A 17,273-nucleotide genomic window follows, 5' to 3' on the forward strand; every position below is an offset into this window, starting at 1 on the left:
CTGGGGATCTAATGCGCAGCTTTGGGATTATAGCTAACACTAATGTATTGTATACATGAAAGTTGTTAAGAAAGTTAATCTTAAATGTTCTCACCACACACACACACACACACAAATGGTAATTATGTGACATGATGACATTGCTAATTCATTGTGTCAGTCATTTTGCAATACATAAGTGTATCAAATCAGCGTGCTGTATAATTTAAACTTATGCAATGTTTTATGTTGATTATATGGTAATAAATCTAGAAAAAAAGTCACCACTAAATACTAGACATGTGACTGAGTCCATCTTACATGATATACCACCAGAAGAAGGCAACTTCACTGGGTATTAGGCCAAGGCAAGGAGAAGTATCTTTGAGTTGAGCACAGAGTAGCCAGCATGTGTGACTCACAGGACTGTGAAGCTGGGGGCAGTAAGATACACAACAATCGATAACTCACACACTCTTGGTTTAGAAGTGAGTGAGATTTTGTCAAAATACTCTTTTTAAAAGTTATTGTGCAGTAATATGTAAATAAATAATGAAAGGTGTAAAGGATTTGAAATGTAAAGTTTCTTTTTTAAAGTTTAGAGTGAGACATGAGGTTTTATAAAACTACTTGTAAATTGTTATGATTTACAAACAACTACATACATGTTTGGTGTATTAGGTTAAATTGATACACTATTTTCTGCCTTATCTTTATCTGTTTAATATACTATAATAAAATACTTAAATAGATTTTCTTCCCATCCATTATTCTTTCATTCATATGTAATATCAGTATATTTTCAACTATCAAGTAGAATACAAGTTTACTGAGTAATGATTGGCAGGGCCTAAAATAAAATGTTGGAGGAAAAAGATTGACAGCTTTAAATAGAAGAGTGTGCAAATTAATTCCACAGGCTGATAAACTTCATTAACATGTAGTTTCCTTTAAGTAGATTTGCAAAGAGAGAGCTTATTGATAGGGTCGAGAAGGTATAAGGGGATGTCTAAGATCCATTTGGCTTTAAGGATTAATTTGTGATTAAAAATATCTAATAAAGTGATAGTTCCTAAGTTCTCACAAAATCAAACTATCTTTAAAACGTGTGGTCTGAGCCACAAATGTTGCTTTTGAGTACAAAAAAATTAGCAGATAATACAGGGACTGTTTGATACACTGGGAATCAATATATCTTTGTAATATTCTATGAACATAGGGAAAAACAATTTTTAAAAAAGTTTATTTATTTTGAGAAAGAGAGAGAGGGAAAGTGCACAGGGGAGAGGCAGAGAGAGAGGGAGAGAGAGAGTATCCCAAGCAGGCTCCACACTGTTAGCACAGAGTCCAACAAGGGCCTCGAACCCATGAACCATGAGATCATGACCCGAGCATAAACCAACAGTTGGATGCTTAACTGACTGAGCCACCCAGGTGCCCCAGATTTTTTATATAAGCAAATCCTAGCATATTTTGAACAGTATTTCTCAAACCCTGGATCAAAAAAGTATACTGATGTCACAACCAGATATTAAAAAAATAAATAAAATGGAATAGAACAAAATAGAATAAGCTGTGCAGATTATCATCAAAGTCTTGCTCCACATTTACTGCATATGCATCTGTGTGTGTGTGATTGTGCTATAAATTTTAATATAAAATGTCTTTCTTACTGTGGATTGCTGTCAAAAGTTGAAAGTACACTGATTTAAGTGCATGTTTTCTCATGCCCATGAAACCAACACAAAAATGATTTTTATATTTGGGAAAATAGAACATTACAATGGGCCCCATAAAGTGGAACTTGTACAAGCTATGTTTTCTGAACATGAGATTGGAAAGTAATAACAAAAATATCCCAACCTTGTATTTACCCACAAATGCTTTTTCCAACTCATCCAATGATTTCTGAATTTGAAAACTAATATCTTAAAAGTGAATGAATAAGAGAAAAATAACTGTAAGTTTACAAAATTGAAACTCTAACTGATTAAAATATGTAGGGTATTGCTAAAGTCTAAATCAGACAAAATAAAGAGCATCCAGTATTTAAGTGTAATAAAATATAAAAAAATTAAAAAAATAATAAATGGAAGTATTTAACTCAACCAGTTAAAAAATAGCAAGTCAAGGAAAATGTATGAAGTAGTTAATGAAGCTAAAACTGGATATTTAAATGCAAAAAAAAAAAAATGGGAGAACTGATTCATTATGGAAAAAAAAGAAACTTTAAGAATCTCCTAAAAATCAATCAACCTCTGGTTATCCAAGGGAATCACTAGGCATCCCAAATGTTACTTCTGATCATTTAAAATGAGAAGAGTGAAAGGAATGATTCCCTACCCTTGAATAAAAATTGAACATAGACACATTATCTGATTTCATTCTCACAGCGTCATTTTAGGAAAACTAATCAAACATTGTCATCCCCAAATTATAGTGAAGAAAGCAGAAGATAGTATTCAGAGATGTTAGGTAATATCAAGGAGTCTACTAAACTTCTTATAATCCTGGCAACATGAAGACAAATCATATTTAGTTTAAATGTATTCCTTCTAAAAATTTCATACAATGAAATAATCATCACAATCATAATAATCTTGTCTGCCACTTGTAATTTTCAGTCAGTCTTTTATTTATAGTAAAAGTATTAATTATTTGGAACTGCTTCAAGATGTTATGTTTATAAAAATATCAAATCAATCATGTAAGATAATATGAGTCTTTTGGCTGTAATTTTAATGTGTCATTTTTTATTATACTTTAAAAGCTTTTATGAATAAATATACTTATTAAATATCATTGAAAGCACTTCATTTTTAGATGAGGAAATGAGACCTTTTAGTATATATAGATACTAACTTATATATAGAATTTTTATAGGTTACAAAAGCACGTACAAATATTAGCATTTTTATCCCTCCATATGACTTGTGTAAGAGTGATTTTTTTTTGTTATTTTAGAGAGAGAGTACGAACAAGCAAGGGAGGGGGGGAAGAGGGAAAGAGAGAGAATCTTAAGCAGGCTCCACACTCAGTGTGGAGCCCAACATGGGGCTCAATCTCATGACCCTGGGATCATGACCTGAGCTGAAATCAAGAGTCAGATGCTCAACCTACTGAACCACTTGTGTGCCTCTGTAAAAGATTAACTTTTTTATAAGATCATGGAGCTACAAAACTCCAAGGCTCAGAACTCCAAATACAAGGCTTCTAACTCCTATCTCTGAATGCAGCAACAGTAGGATATGAATTCTTTACTGCATTCACATGAATAGGAATCCAGTTGTATACCATCTGTATACCATCCAATTGTATAATATCTGTTTTTTGTACCTAATATCTTTGAAAGCATCTGAAAATGTATGGAAAGCAAATAAATTTGAGATGAGGGAGAGAATCATTTTTAAAAGGGTCATGTTTAAATAAAGAAAAGAGTCACATTGGGTTTTACTTAAGTAATGAGTTATTAGTATCATTAAAAGAACCTCCTTATATGTCTTTCAAAATTTAATTCACACAGTTCCAAAATCCAATTGCTATCATGATTGAATATGTAAAAAGGAAAATATTTAGCGTGATGAGCCATTTTCAAAATTAGAAAGAATAGGGCTGCCTGGGTGGTTCAGTAGGTCAAGAGTCAAGAGTGTCTGACTCTTGATTTTGGCTCAGGTCAGGCTCTGTGCTGACAGCTTGATGCCTGCTTGGGATTCTCTCTCTGCCCCTCCCCTGTGCTTGCTCTCTTTCTCTCTTAAAATAAATAAACATTTAGAAAATTGAAAATAAGAAAAATCTTATATCCATACACTGAGAAAAATAAACTAATGGTGGCATGATAACATTTAAGTAACTGAGCCTGGAATTATTATTCAGAAATAAAGTGTCAAAATTTTCGGAACTTCTTGGTATGGTTTCACTTTCCCTATTAAAAAAATGTTTATTTTTGAGAGAGACAGACCATGGCAGGGTGGAGGGGGGATGGGGGTTGGGGGGACGGGAAGGAGCAGAGAGAGGGGGACACAGAATATGAAGCAGGCTCCAAGCTGCCAGCTGAAATTCAAACCCCCAAACCATGAGATCATGACCTGAGCTGAAGTCAGCACTTAACCGTCTGAGCCCTCATTTTCCCTATTTAAAAAGAGTTGATGAGAATGGTGTTTCATCTGTAATTTGTACCTTGGTCTAGAAAAAGCTTTAGTTCACATCTGTTTTAGGATTATTCATAATAATAATCACTGATGGATAAATATTTAAATTTATTGTTACTAAAGACACAAAACTGAATTTCCCAATTTACTTGAATGTTAAGGTCCTATAATAGAAGGTGAAACCAAATTTTATTATTGTTACTCTCATAGTAGATTATTAAATAGTTATATTTTCTAATTTTTTATTTTCCTATAATGCTTTTATGCAATTTTAAATGCATTCTTGATGTCTTGGTAACATAATAATTGTGCCTGCTGAGAAAATAAACTAAAACCTAAAATATATTAAATATTTTCTCATGAAAATGAATGGCCTCTAATTTCTTCCTTTTGAAACTAGGAAGTTTTATGTAAAACTTAAGTAAGTAGTTTACTTAAATGAGTAGTTCCCAGACTTCCTAAAATGAAGAATTTTTACTACCAATTTTACCAGAAAACTCAGAATGGAATTTTGGTATAAATTATGAAAGAATTTATTTTCTATATTTTATTAGTTAAAATATACATATTTTTAATTAAGTTTTAGAACAGATCAAAATCTGATCTATAAAGTCATATACAATCAAAATCTAATGTAATTAACATCTGTTTACCTTGTAGAACATTATCTTAGTTAAAAGTGTGATTTTCATAGAATTATGTCTTTCCCTTCTCCAGTATAACTTTATAAGACAGAAATTCTCAACTTTCAAAATTAAGTAGTTCTGTGATAGGACTGATATGAGTATATAACAAATTCCAAGATGCACGGAAGACTGTGTAGGTAGGTTCTAAGTTTCAACTGTTTAACACCAAAATAAAAGAGAAGGAAAGAAAAAAATAATAATAAAAGAAAAGAGAAAAACAAACACAAAAACTATTGTTAAACAGTTTCCTCTCTAAGTTAGTTTGCTAATAGCTGGAAAATGGAACAAGATTCTAACCATTTGAGATATTTATACTAATGGACATAATTATATGATCATCTCAATGAAAAACCTGCGAAGATATGGTAGAGATATTTCTATTTTCACAGACCAGGCAGGTTCTTAGTTGTCAGTTAGAAGGCACTCACATAAGAAGACAAGTGCAAAATATTTAGCCAGAATCTCAAAAGTCAAAATAGTTTTAGAAAAACTCAAATGTAACAAATCTAAAATTTGAACCTCCAGGTGTTTTCTTTCAAGTAAAGAAAAGATTTATTTCACACTGAAGAGTATTATTGTAAGCCTTGTGAAATCTATCCTTCTTTGGTGAAAATCACCTTAAATGCATTACTTTTCTTTGAATCAGTATTGTTTAGAGAACATGGGCATAGTCAATGTTCCTTGCCTTAGTGTTTTCAAGAATCAATTATATTCTGTATTCTATAGCTTTTATTTTTCACAGGAAGACATAAATATGTATGTATATATATATATACATATATATATATATATGTATATATATGTATATGTATGCATGCATGTATATAATAATGATTATGGCAATATATTTCTGATTTGCTTTTCTTAACCAAAAGCTTCAATGTTCACTGGACATTCCTAACATTCTCAGTTAGCTCTAGGAATAGCCATGCAGTAATGCTATATACAGACTCTTCAGTTGTAAGCCTGGATTAATTTAATAATGACATTTTAATTCAAAATATATGTTTAATGGAAATAAGTGTAATGAATTAATAGACTTCCATAGGAGTGAAAATTATTGCTTCTTATTCGTAAAATGTTTTTAAACTTTCAACATTTAAATAAAATGTTGGGGCTAAATCATTATATTTACTAAAAGAATCCTTATAGCCTTCCTGAACAATGTGATATAGTAATAGTGTTCATGTGTCAGCTATGCTGTCGAACCTCAAATGTTATAGTGACAATGTTGTGAATATCCAAATAATAAAACATTTAACAAGTAAAGTTTCCACTAATTTCCTTAAAAATGTTCATATTTTATTTAATAATCTTCAAATATCAAACTCACGTGGATATAATACCATATGGTTTAATTATTAAACAACACAGAATTAATCAAATGTGATTTAATCATAATACATTCCTCTCAATATTTGATCAACAGGATGGCTTGGCAGAGGTAAGGCAGACATCTCTGACCCTTCTTCATTCTTACTGATCTTACTAATCATGTTTATTATTATAACTGGATAGTCTGAATTTCTTGTTATTGAGCTCTTTACAAAAGTTAGTGGGTAGAATGTGTCATTGCATGAAAGTCCTGTAAACTCACAAATATTGTTACTGGAATATAACCTCTAAGGGAGAATGAAATCAGCATCCTGTATCTCCTCTCTCTGTGTGTACTAAGCTAATGGAGGGTGAAATTTGTTTCTTTAGATAATTTTCAGTGAGCTGATTACCATCATCAATTTTATCCTCATGATTCTAATTTTTACTTCCTGTTCTTTCTTTATACCCTTACATTTCTCACTGCATGTCTCAGTCACATAATGCTCTATATCAAAGGGAATCAAAAATGGAATTAAAATTATGGATACCTTAAAGTAATACAGTGCTGCTGATTTTTTTTTTCTATTTTTCATGTGGGTCAAGGATAAGCTAAGCTACTCCTCATTTTGAAAGCTGCAGTTACTTATAGTTTATTCTTACAAATTTAATATAGAGAAAAAAAGTGACAATTAACTAAAACCTAAACAAATCATATTTCATTTGACAGTGGTTTTTGAAAAAAACTTGAAGCATGTTTGTAGCAAGTTTCCTGAAGTTATTCTTCTTACAGAATATTTGTCATTATTAGTTTTAATAGTAGGAGATCTCTTTAGGAATATTGACTTATAAACCCATTGAAGAGGGACAGAGAGGAACAGTTCCAATCTCTGTGTCTGGGTATGTGTTTCAAAATGAAAAAACAAACAAACAAACAAACAAACAAATAGCAGCTACAAAGGATAAAGGACTTAATGGCACAAAGTACTCACACTAAAATGTTTGGATGCAATTTTGCTGCTTAATAATGCTCAGTTGGATTTCTTCTTACTTCTAACAATGCAAATACTTCTAAGCCTTCATTAAATTTTTTCTCAATACCAATTTTCATGACATGGATTATCACATAGCCGTCACTTCAGCATATGTCTTGAAAGAATAAATAAGTAAAAGTAAGTGAGGAATGGGAAGAAAAAAAATTAAAAGCTTATCTAGTGGCTACTCATTAATGTGCCAGGTATCGTTCTAAACATCTTATATGTAATCTTATATGTATTTTATCATTTAATCATTTTATCATTTAATCTTCTTATCAGTTTTCTACTATATTATTCTCATGTTACTATTGAGGGCACTGAGGATGCAGAACTTTAACTCCGTTGAAATCACAGAGGAAGTAAGAAACAGAGTCTAAGTTCACACTTTTAACAGTCATTCAGTAATGCATTACTTTACTTTTTTTTTTTTAAATTGCAGTATGTTTAAATACAGCTATATTAATTTCAGGTGTGCAGTATACATATTCAACAATAACATGCTCACTAAGGCATTATTAGAATGAAGGACTTTGGAAATTCAGATTGGAATTGGAAATATGTCAGTCTTTTATTTATTCCTGATAGATGAATCTAAAAAGACATGTTATCTAAACATTTAAGAATTCTATTGCACATATTCACAACACTGAAAATATAAAAATTTTCTTCTTCATATTAGATTAGGATGTCGTATAATTTGTTCTCATATTCCAAGAATAGGGTTATCCATTATAACTACTAGATGCTAGAGAGTATTTTACTACCCTAAAAGAAGATTAATTACTTTGGTTCTGACTGTGGTATGAAATAATTGAGACCCATTAGTAATATTTGCCTGTGATAGCATTTCAAAAATTTTCTAGTATGTTAATATTAAAAATATTAAAATGTAGGTAGGCAGGTTTGTTTTCTCAGGAGAAAAAAATCTTCTCAATTTCAAAAAAGGTCTTAAAATATACTGCATGTGTTTCATGTCATATTTTAAAACCCACCTAGTAAATAATAAAAATTGCACTGGGGATATCTTGTTGTTAACCTAGACTTGCACTTCCTGTGAAGTGCATTTGCAAGATGCAAAATGAGCATTCCACAAGGTACGAATGGATTTCCAAACATTGCAAATTCATTTTAGTTTTAGTAATACTGAAGAATAAATGGCTTAAATAACTTATTCATGAAGTTTATGGAATTGTGATACACTGAGTTATTATATACATAGAAATGTGAAATTTAGAATAGGTCCCATTTAGAATACATGAAATGTATTGGTCACCGCAAATTACTTCCAAAACCATCCGTATTTTTATGGGCTCTATTAAAGTCCAAAAGACTTTGAATATACACTATTTTAATAATAGATATTGCACAATAAATAAACTCAGATGTTTATTCAATATATATTTTTTTGATTTACCACTGGTAGTAGTGAACTAGAGAACTATATACTCTCACAAAAAAACATAAACAAAAACTCTGATTTGTAATGTTTGCCAATTTACACAATTTATATAATCTCTTCACAGTGGATTTCAAGCTATTACGACATCACTGAAAATGGAGTCATGAGGAGATTCACACCATCACCTTTTTCTTAGCCCTTTTTGGGCCATCTCAGGCACACCACTGGTAATGCTCATGTGCTTGTATGAAACACAGCAGGGAACATGAAAACCATCATAGGCTATACTGCCAGAGAGACTGAAAAAGTTGCCAATTGTTTGAACAAGGCATTGTGGGTAACTGCTGCCTGACATTTATATTGATTAACAATCCTTTCATAAGTTACCATCATGATTTAATTGGAGATTATTCCATTATTTCACAAACACAAATATTCTCCTTGTGGTCCACACTTTAAAACAAATACTTTCATATCATCTGTTTAATTTATCTTTTTAATTTGAAATATATTTGACATATAACATTGTATAAATTTAAGATGTACAACATGTTAATTTTTTTACATTATGTGCTATATAATGTGTCATTGTGGCGATAATTAACACCTTTATTATATTTAATAATCATTTTCTTGGTCATTGGAATAACTAAGTTGTAGTCTCTTAGCAAGTTTGTTGATTATAATATTGTTGTCACTATTCACTGTGCTAGGTAAAGGACCTCTAAGGCTTATTTATTATTCATTGTAAGTTTGTGCTTTTCAGTGATATCTGTCCTCTCCCCTAACTGCCATTGCCTCGTAATCACCATTTTATTCTGTTTTTATGACTTGAGCTTTTTTAAATTTCACATATAAGTGACATCATACAGTACATGTCTTCTCTGTTGACTTATCTTAATTAGCATAAAGTGCCAAGGTCTGTCCATACTGTTGCGAATGATAGAATTTCCTCCTTTCTTATGGCTAAACAGTATTCCATTGGGTGTGTGTGTGTGTGTGTGTGTGTGTGTGTGTGTGTATGTATGTGTATATATATGTGTGTATGTGTATGTATACATATATGTTCTTTATCCATTCATCTGTGGAGGAACACTTAGTTTGTTTCTGTATCTTGGCTATTGTGAATAATACTGCAGTAAACACGGGAGTGCATGTATCTCTTTGGGATTCTGATTTAATTTTCTTTGGGTATATACCCAGACGTGGTTTGCTGGATCATATGGTAGATCTATGTTTAACTTTTTGAGAATCTCCACATCATTTTCCATAGGAGGTAAATCAGTTTGCATTAATGATATTGGAAAAACTAGATAAACGTGCAGAACAGTGACATTAGACCCTGTCTTACAACACTCACAAAAATGAGCTCAAAATGAATCAAAGACAAACATAAGGCCTGATACTGTAAAATTTCTAGAAGACAATGTAGGGAAGAAGGTCCTCAGTGTTGATCTGGGCAGTAATTTTTTGACTATGACACCAAAAGCACAAAAAACAAAAGCAAAAATCAACAGTGTGACAACATCAAATTTTAAAGATCATGCACAGAAAAGAAACAACAAAATTAAAAGGCAACCTACAGAATGGAAGAAAATTTTTGCAAATTTTGCAGATATCAGACAAAAGCTTACTATCCAAAAGAATATAATTATCTTTGAAATGGAAGTATGTCTAGGCACTTATAGAAGGGAAAAATGACTAGATACACTTGGAACTGTACTGTTGGGCAAAAAGAAAACAATTATAATCCTGTTGAAGTCAACTGAATTGTTATTCACTTCTTTATTTTAATTTTTAAAGGGATTTTGTTGTGAGGCTAGTTTGAATAATTTTTAGGCTGCTGGGTATTTATATTAATAATAGATTGAACAGAAATAACAATTATCTAGCAGTGAGTAAAGAGTATTAACAGATATGGGAATGTGTGTTAAAGTTTCTGCATGCCAAAAATGTTTTTTTTTAGTTTATTTTATTTATTTGAGAGAGAGAGAGAGAGAGAGCGAGCACAGGGAAGGGGCAGAGAGAGAGAATCCCAAGCAAGCTCTGCACTGACAGCATGGAGCCCCACACAGGGCTCGAACTCATGAACCGTGAGATCATGACCTGAGCCTAAATCAAAAGTCACGAGGCTTAACTGACTGAGCCACCCAGGCACCACCCAAAAAGTCTTTTTTTAGTGAAATCTTTCAAGACTTTACTCCTTGAAAAAAGTAATGGCAAAAGACACATTTTGCATCCACAAAGGATCCCTATTTGTTTTTTATTAGCAAAACAATCTAAATATTTGGTGTTTTCCTAAAAAATTGAGAAGTAAAGATATAGGATTAATATAAATGTTATGAACTAAAAACCAAACAAAAATGCCAACTTTTTACATTTATATCTTAATCTGTTCTTCATTTGCATGTAGTTCCTTAGCTGAGGAAAAATAAGTTAAGTGATTATTGTGGGACTAAATCTGCTCTCATGGTTGAAGGAGGAGTTTACCATGATCAGTCACCAGTGGTTAGCATTACACCACAGTTTGAAAATTCTTCATTAAGAGAATATGTTAAGGAATTTCAAGCTCTATTTTGCTTGTTGGTTGGTTATATATTAAGAGAAGAGAGCTACATGAAGCAAGCAGATGGATAGAAAAATCTCTATTAGCACACTGTTGTTCAGAATGGATTTTGCATCAGTTCATTAAGGCCCTTCTTGGTTCATTTCCATGATTCAGCTTAATTTGTGTGCTCGACACAAACCCTTTGAAATAGTGAGTGTGCGTTCTATTTAATGGGTGTTAGGGCAGAAAGAAGGGACAACGCATATTTAAACTCTATACTATCTTCCACTGGAAGACCTAGGAAAAGCTATTTAATGATCAATACTTATTTTAGTTCACATTATGCATTATTTCTTCAGTTAAAAAAATTTTTTAATATTTGTTTTTTGAGAGAGAGAGAGAGAAACACACACACAGAGATAGGGATGAGTTGGGGAGGGACTGAGAGAGATAGGGACACAGAATCCGAAACAGGCTCCAGGCTCTGAGCTGTCAACACAGAGCCTGACGCAGGGCTGGAACTCACAAACCGCAAGATCATGACCTGAGCTGAAGTCAGATGTTTAACTGACGGAGCCACCCAGGCACCCCTATTTGTTCAGTTTTAAAAAATGTTTATTTTTAAGAGAGAGAAAGAGAGATCTAACAGAGACAGAGAAGGGGAGGGGCAGAGAAAGAGGGAGACACAGAATCCAAAGCAGGGTCCAGGCTCTGAGGTGTCAGCACAGAGCCTGATGCGGGGCTCAAAATCACGAGCTGTGAGATCATGACTTGAGCCAAAGTCTGACGCTCAACCGACTGAGCCACCTAGGCACCCCCACATGACGCATTATTAAAGAGTTACTACATGTCAGATTTTTACTAGCCATGGGGATACAAAAATAAACAGGGAGAAACTTCTTCAATGAGACATAGAAATAATAAGCAAATAAATATAAAATACATCAGGTTAAAAAGAAAAGCCAGATGAAGGAATAGACTATACAGGGGTGACTCTTTTATATTGGTGGGTCTAAAACAGACATGAATAAAATAAATAAGCTACATAGATATATTGAGATACATATTTCATAGAAAATGGCAAGTGTAAAGGCTTTGTGTTGACAGTTTACATGGTGTGTACAAGGAGTTGAATGAGGGAGTATCAGGATATGAGGATGGAAAAGTTGCCATTAGTCAGAGTTGTTTTTAATTGAATTCTAAGTGGGAGAGCTAAGGAATCATTGGAGATTTGGCTGAGAGAGTGTCAAAATAAGATTATATTAAAAAATAAATGGATGGGGAACAGCATGGAAGTTTTTTTGTGTCCCATCCCACGTCCATGAAATACAGCCAGGCCAACACTAAACTATTCTACACACCTAGAAAACTGATTGGAGGATTAACACAACAATCTGCACAACCTGAACCACAGAATTCAGTAGGAATTCACCCCAAAAGAAAGAGCATGAAGAAACGACAGCCAGTTATTTAACCAACACAGATACAAGCAAGATGTCTGAACCAGAACTTAGAATCACGACAATAAGAATACTAGCTGGAGTCAAAAATAGATTAGAATCCCTTTCTGCAGAGATAAAAAAAAAAAAAAAAGTAAAAACTAGTCAGGATGAAAAAAAAATGCTATAACTGAGCTGCAATCATGGATGAATGCTGCAGCAGAAGGATGGGTGAGGCAGAACAGAGAATCAGCGATATAGAAGACAAACTTATAGAGAATAACGAATCAGAAAAAAAGAGGGAGGTTAAGGCAAAAGAGCACGATTTAAGAATTAGAGAAATGAGTGACTCATTAAAAAAGAACAACATCAGAATCATAAGGGTCACAGAAGAGGAAGAGAGAGAAATAGGGGTAGAAGGGTTATGTGAGCAAATCATAGCGGGAAACTTTCCTAACCTGGGGAAAGACAGACATCAAAATCCAGGAAGCACAGAGGACCCCCATTAGACTCAACAAAAACCGACCATTAACAAGGCATATCATAGTCAAATTCGCAAAATACTCAGGCAAGGAGAGACTCATGAAAGCAGCAAGGGAAAAAAAAGTCCCTAACCTACAAGAGAAGACAGATCAGGTTTGTAGCAGACTATCCCCAGAAACTTGGCAGGCCAGAAAGGAGTGGCGGGATATATTCAGTGTGCTGAATCAGAAAAATATGCAGCCAAGAATTCTTTATCCAGTAAGGCTGTCATTCAAAATGGAGAGATAAAAAGTTTCCCAGACAAACAAAAATTAAAAGAGTTTGTGACCAATAAACCACTGCAAGAAATTTTAAGGGGAACTCTCTGAGGGGAGAAAAGATTAAATCAATCAATCAATCAAACAACCAATCAATCAATACCAAAAGCAACAAAGACTAGAAATGACTAGAGAACACCACTAGAAGCTTCAACTCTACAAGCAACATAATGGCAATAAATTCATATCTTTCAGTACTCACTCTAAACATCAATGGACTAAATGCTCCAATCAAAAGACATAGGGTAACAGAATGGATAAGAAAACAAGATCCATCTATATGCTGTATACAAGAGACCCACTTTAGACCTAAAGACAGCTTCAGATAGAAAATAAAGGGATGGGGAACCATCTATCATTCTAATGCTCAACAAAAGAAAGCCACAGTAGGCATACTTATATCAGAAAATCTAGACTTTAAAATAAAGACTGTATCAAGAGATAAAGAAGGGCATCATATCATAATTAAGGGGTCTATCCACCAAGAAGACCTAACAAATGTAAACATTTATGCACCAAATGTGATAGCACCCAAATATATAAATCAGTTAATCACAACCATAAAGAAACTCATCAATAGTAATACCATAATAGTAGGAGACTTCAACACCCCACTCACAGCAGTACACATATCATCTAATCAAAAAATCAACAAGGAAACTGGCTTTGAATGGTACATTGGACCAGGTGGACTTAATAGATATATTCAGAACATTTCATCCTAAAGCAGCAGAATATGCATTTTCTCCAGTGCACATGGATCATTCTCCAGAATAGACCATATACTGGGACACAAATCAGCCCTAAGTAAGTACAAAAAGATCGAGATCATACCATGCATATTTTCAGACCACAACACTATGAAACTCGAAATCAACCACAAGAAAAAATTTGGAAAGGTAACAAATACTTGGAGACTGAAGAACATCCTAGTAAAGAATGGATGGGCTACCAAGCAGTTAAAGAAGAAGTTAAAAAGTATATGGAAGTGAATGAAAATGATAGCACCACAACCCAAAACCTCTGGGACACAGCAAAGGTGGTCATAAAAGGAAAGTATATAGCAATCCAGGCCTTTCTAAAGAAGAAAGAAAGATCTCAGATACACAACCTAACCTTACACCTTAAGGAGTTGGAAAAAGAACAGCAAATAAAACCCCAAACTAGAAGAAGGCAGGAAATAATAAAGATTAGAGCAGAAATTAATGCTATCAAAACTCCTCCAAAAAACAGAACAGATCAATGAAACCAGAATCTGGTTCTTTGAAAGAATTAACAAAATTGATAAGCCACTAGCCAGTTTGATCAAAAAGAAAAAGGAAAGGACCCAAATAAATAAAATCAAGAATGAAAGAGGAGAGATCACAACCAACACAGCAGAAATAAAACAATAATAAGAGAATATTATGAGCAATTATATGCCAATAAAAAGGGCAATCTGGAAGAAATGAACAAATTCCTAGAAACATATAAACTATCAAAACTTAAATAGGAAGAAATAGAAACTTTGAACAGACCCATAACCAGTAAGGAAATCAAATTAGTAATTAAAAAAATCTGCCAAAAAGTAAGAGTCCAGGGCCAAATGGCTTTCCAGAGGTTTTCTACCAAACATTTAAGGAAGAGTTAACACCTATTTTCTTGAAGCTGTTCAAAAAAAAATAGAAATGGAAGGAAAACTTCCAAACTCTTTCTCTGAAGCCAACATTACCTTGATTCCAAAACCAGACAGAGACCACACTAAAAAGGAGAATTATAGACAAGTTTCCCTGATGAACATGGATGCAAAAATCCTCAACAAGATAATTAGCCAACCGCACCCAACAACACATTACAAAAATTATTCACCACGACCAAGTGGGATTTATACCTGGGATGCAGGCCTGGTTCAATATCCACAAAACAATCAATGTAATTTATCACATCAATAAAAGAAAGGACAAGAACTATACGATCCTCTCAATAGATGCATAGAAAACATTTGACAAAATACAGCATCCTTTCTTGATAAAAACCCTCGAGAAAGTAGGGATCATACCTCGATTTCGTAAAAGCATATATGAATAAACCAATGCTAATATCATCCTCAATGGGGAAAAACTGAGAGCTTTCCCCCTAAGGTCAGGAACAAGACAGGGAGGTCCACTCTCACCACTGTTATTCAATACAGTATTGGAAGTCTTCGCCTCTGCATCAGATCACACAAAGAAATAAAAGGCATCCAGATCGGCCAGGAGCAGGTCAAACTTTCACTCTTCACAGATGGTATGATACTGTATATGGAAAATCCAAAAGGTCCAAAAAAAATGCTAAAATTGATCCATGAATTCAGCAAAGTTGCAGGATATAAAATGAATGCACAGAAATTGGTTGCATTCCAATACACCAACAATGAAGTGACAAAAAGGAATCGATCCCACTTACAGTTGCACACACACAAAAAAAACATAAAATACCTAGGAATAAATCCCAAGGAATCGATCCCATTTACAGTTGCGTGTGCACACACACACACACACACACACACACAAAATAAATACCTAGGAATAAATCTAACCAAAGAGGTGAAAAACCTATATGCTGAAAATTATAGAAAGCTTATGAAAAAAATTGAAGAAAACACAAAAAAAATGGAAAAAGATTCCATGCTACTGGATAGGAAGAACAAATATTATTAAAATGTTGATACTACCCAAAGCAATCTACATATTCAATGCAATCTCTATCAAAATAACACCAGCATTCTTCACAGAGCTAGAACAAATAATCCTAAAATTGTATGGAACCAGAAAAGACCCCGAATAGCCAAAGCAATCTTGAAAAAGAAAACCAAAGCTGGAGGCATAACAATCCCAGACTTCAAACTATACTACAGAGCTGTAATCATCAAGACAGTATGGTACTGGCACAAGAACAGACACTTAGATCAATGGAACAGAATAGAGACCCAGAAATGGACCCACAAACATATGGCTAACTAATCTGTGACAAAGCAGGAAAGAATATCCAATGGAATAAAGACAGTCTCTTCAGCAAGTGGTGCTGGGAAAACTGGACAGCGATATGCAGAAGAATGAACCTGGACCACTTTCTTACACCATACACAAAAATAAACTCAAAATGGATGAAAGACCTCAATGTAAGACAGGAAGCCATAAAAATACTTGTGGAGAAAGCAGGCAAAAACCTCTTTGATCTTGGCTGCAGAAACTTCTTACTCAACACGTCTCCAGAGGAAGGGATACAAAAGCAAAAATGAACTACTGGGACCTCATCAAAATAAAAAGCTTCTGCACAGTGAAGGAAACAAACAGCAAAACTAGAAGGCAACCAACAGAATGGGGGAAGATAATTGCAAATGACATATCAGATAAAGGGTTAGTATTCAAAATCTATAAAGAACTTATCAAACTCAACACTCAAAAAAAAATCCGGTGAAGAAATGGGCAAAAGACATAAATAGACACTTCTCCAAAGAAGACATCCAGATGGCCAACTGACATATGAAAAAATGCTCAACATCACTCATCAGGGAAATACAAATCAAAATCACACTGAGATATCACCTCACCCCTTTCAGAATGGCTACCATTAACAACTCAGGCAATAACAGATGTTGGCAAGGATGCAGAGAAAGAGGATCTCTTTTACATTGTTGGTGGGAATGCAAGCTGGTGCAGCCACTCTGGAAAACAGTATGGAGGTTCCTAAAAAAACTAAAAATAGAACTACCCTATGACCCAGCAATTGCACTACTAGGCATTTATCCACGGGACAGAGATGTGCTGTTTCGAAGGGACACATGCACCCCCATGTTTATAGCAGCACTCTCAAAAATAGCCAAAGTATGGAAAGAACCCAAATTTCCATCAATGGATGAATGGATAAAGAAGATGTGGTATATATTTACAGTGGAGTATTAC

The 17,273-nt window shown here is 33.6% G+C and overlaps 1 long non-coding RNA gene across 2 annotated transcripts in view; it reads left to right on the forward strand.

Moving 5' to 3' along the window:
* LOC144614691 (uncharacterized) overlaps positions 1-17,273 on the forward strand; it is a 296,020-nt gene that overhangs the window by 269,729 nt on the left and 9,018 nt on the right. For both annotated transcript variants that reach the window (XR_013552672.1, XR_013552687.1), the window contains exon 5: positions 8,688-8,790. This is a non-coding gene — a long non-coding RNA (uncharacterized LOC144614691). The remainder of the gene's footprint in view (positions 1-8,687; positions 8,791-17,273) is intronic.

This window comes from Panthera onca, chromosome A1 (genome assembly GCF_046562875.1).
Source record: "Panthera onca isolate mPanOnc1 chromosome A1, mPanOnc1 haplotype 2, whole genome shotgun sequence".
Taxonomy (NCBI): Eukaryota; Metazoa; Chordata; class Mammalia; order Carnivora; family Felidae; genus Panthera; species Panthera onca.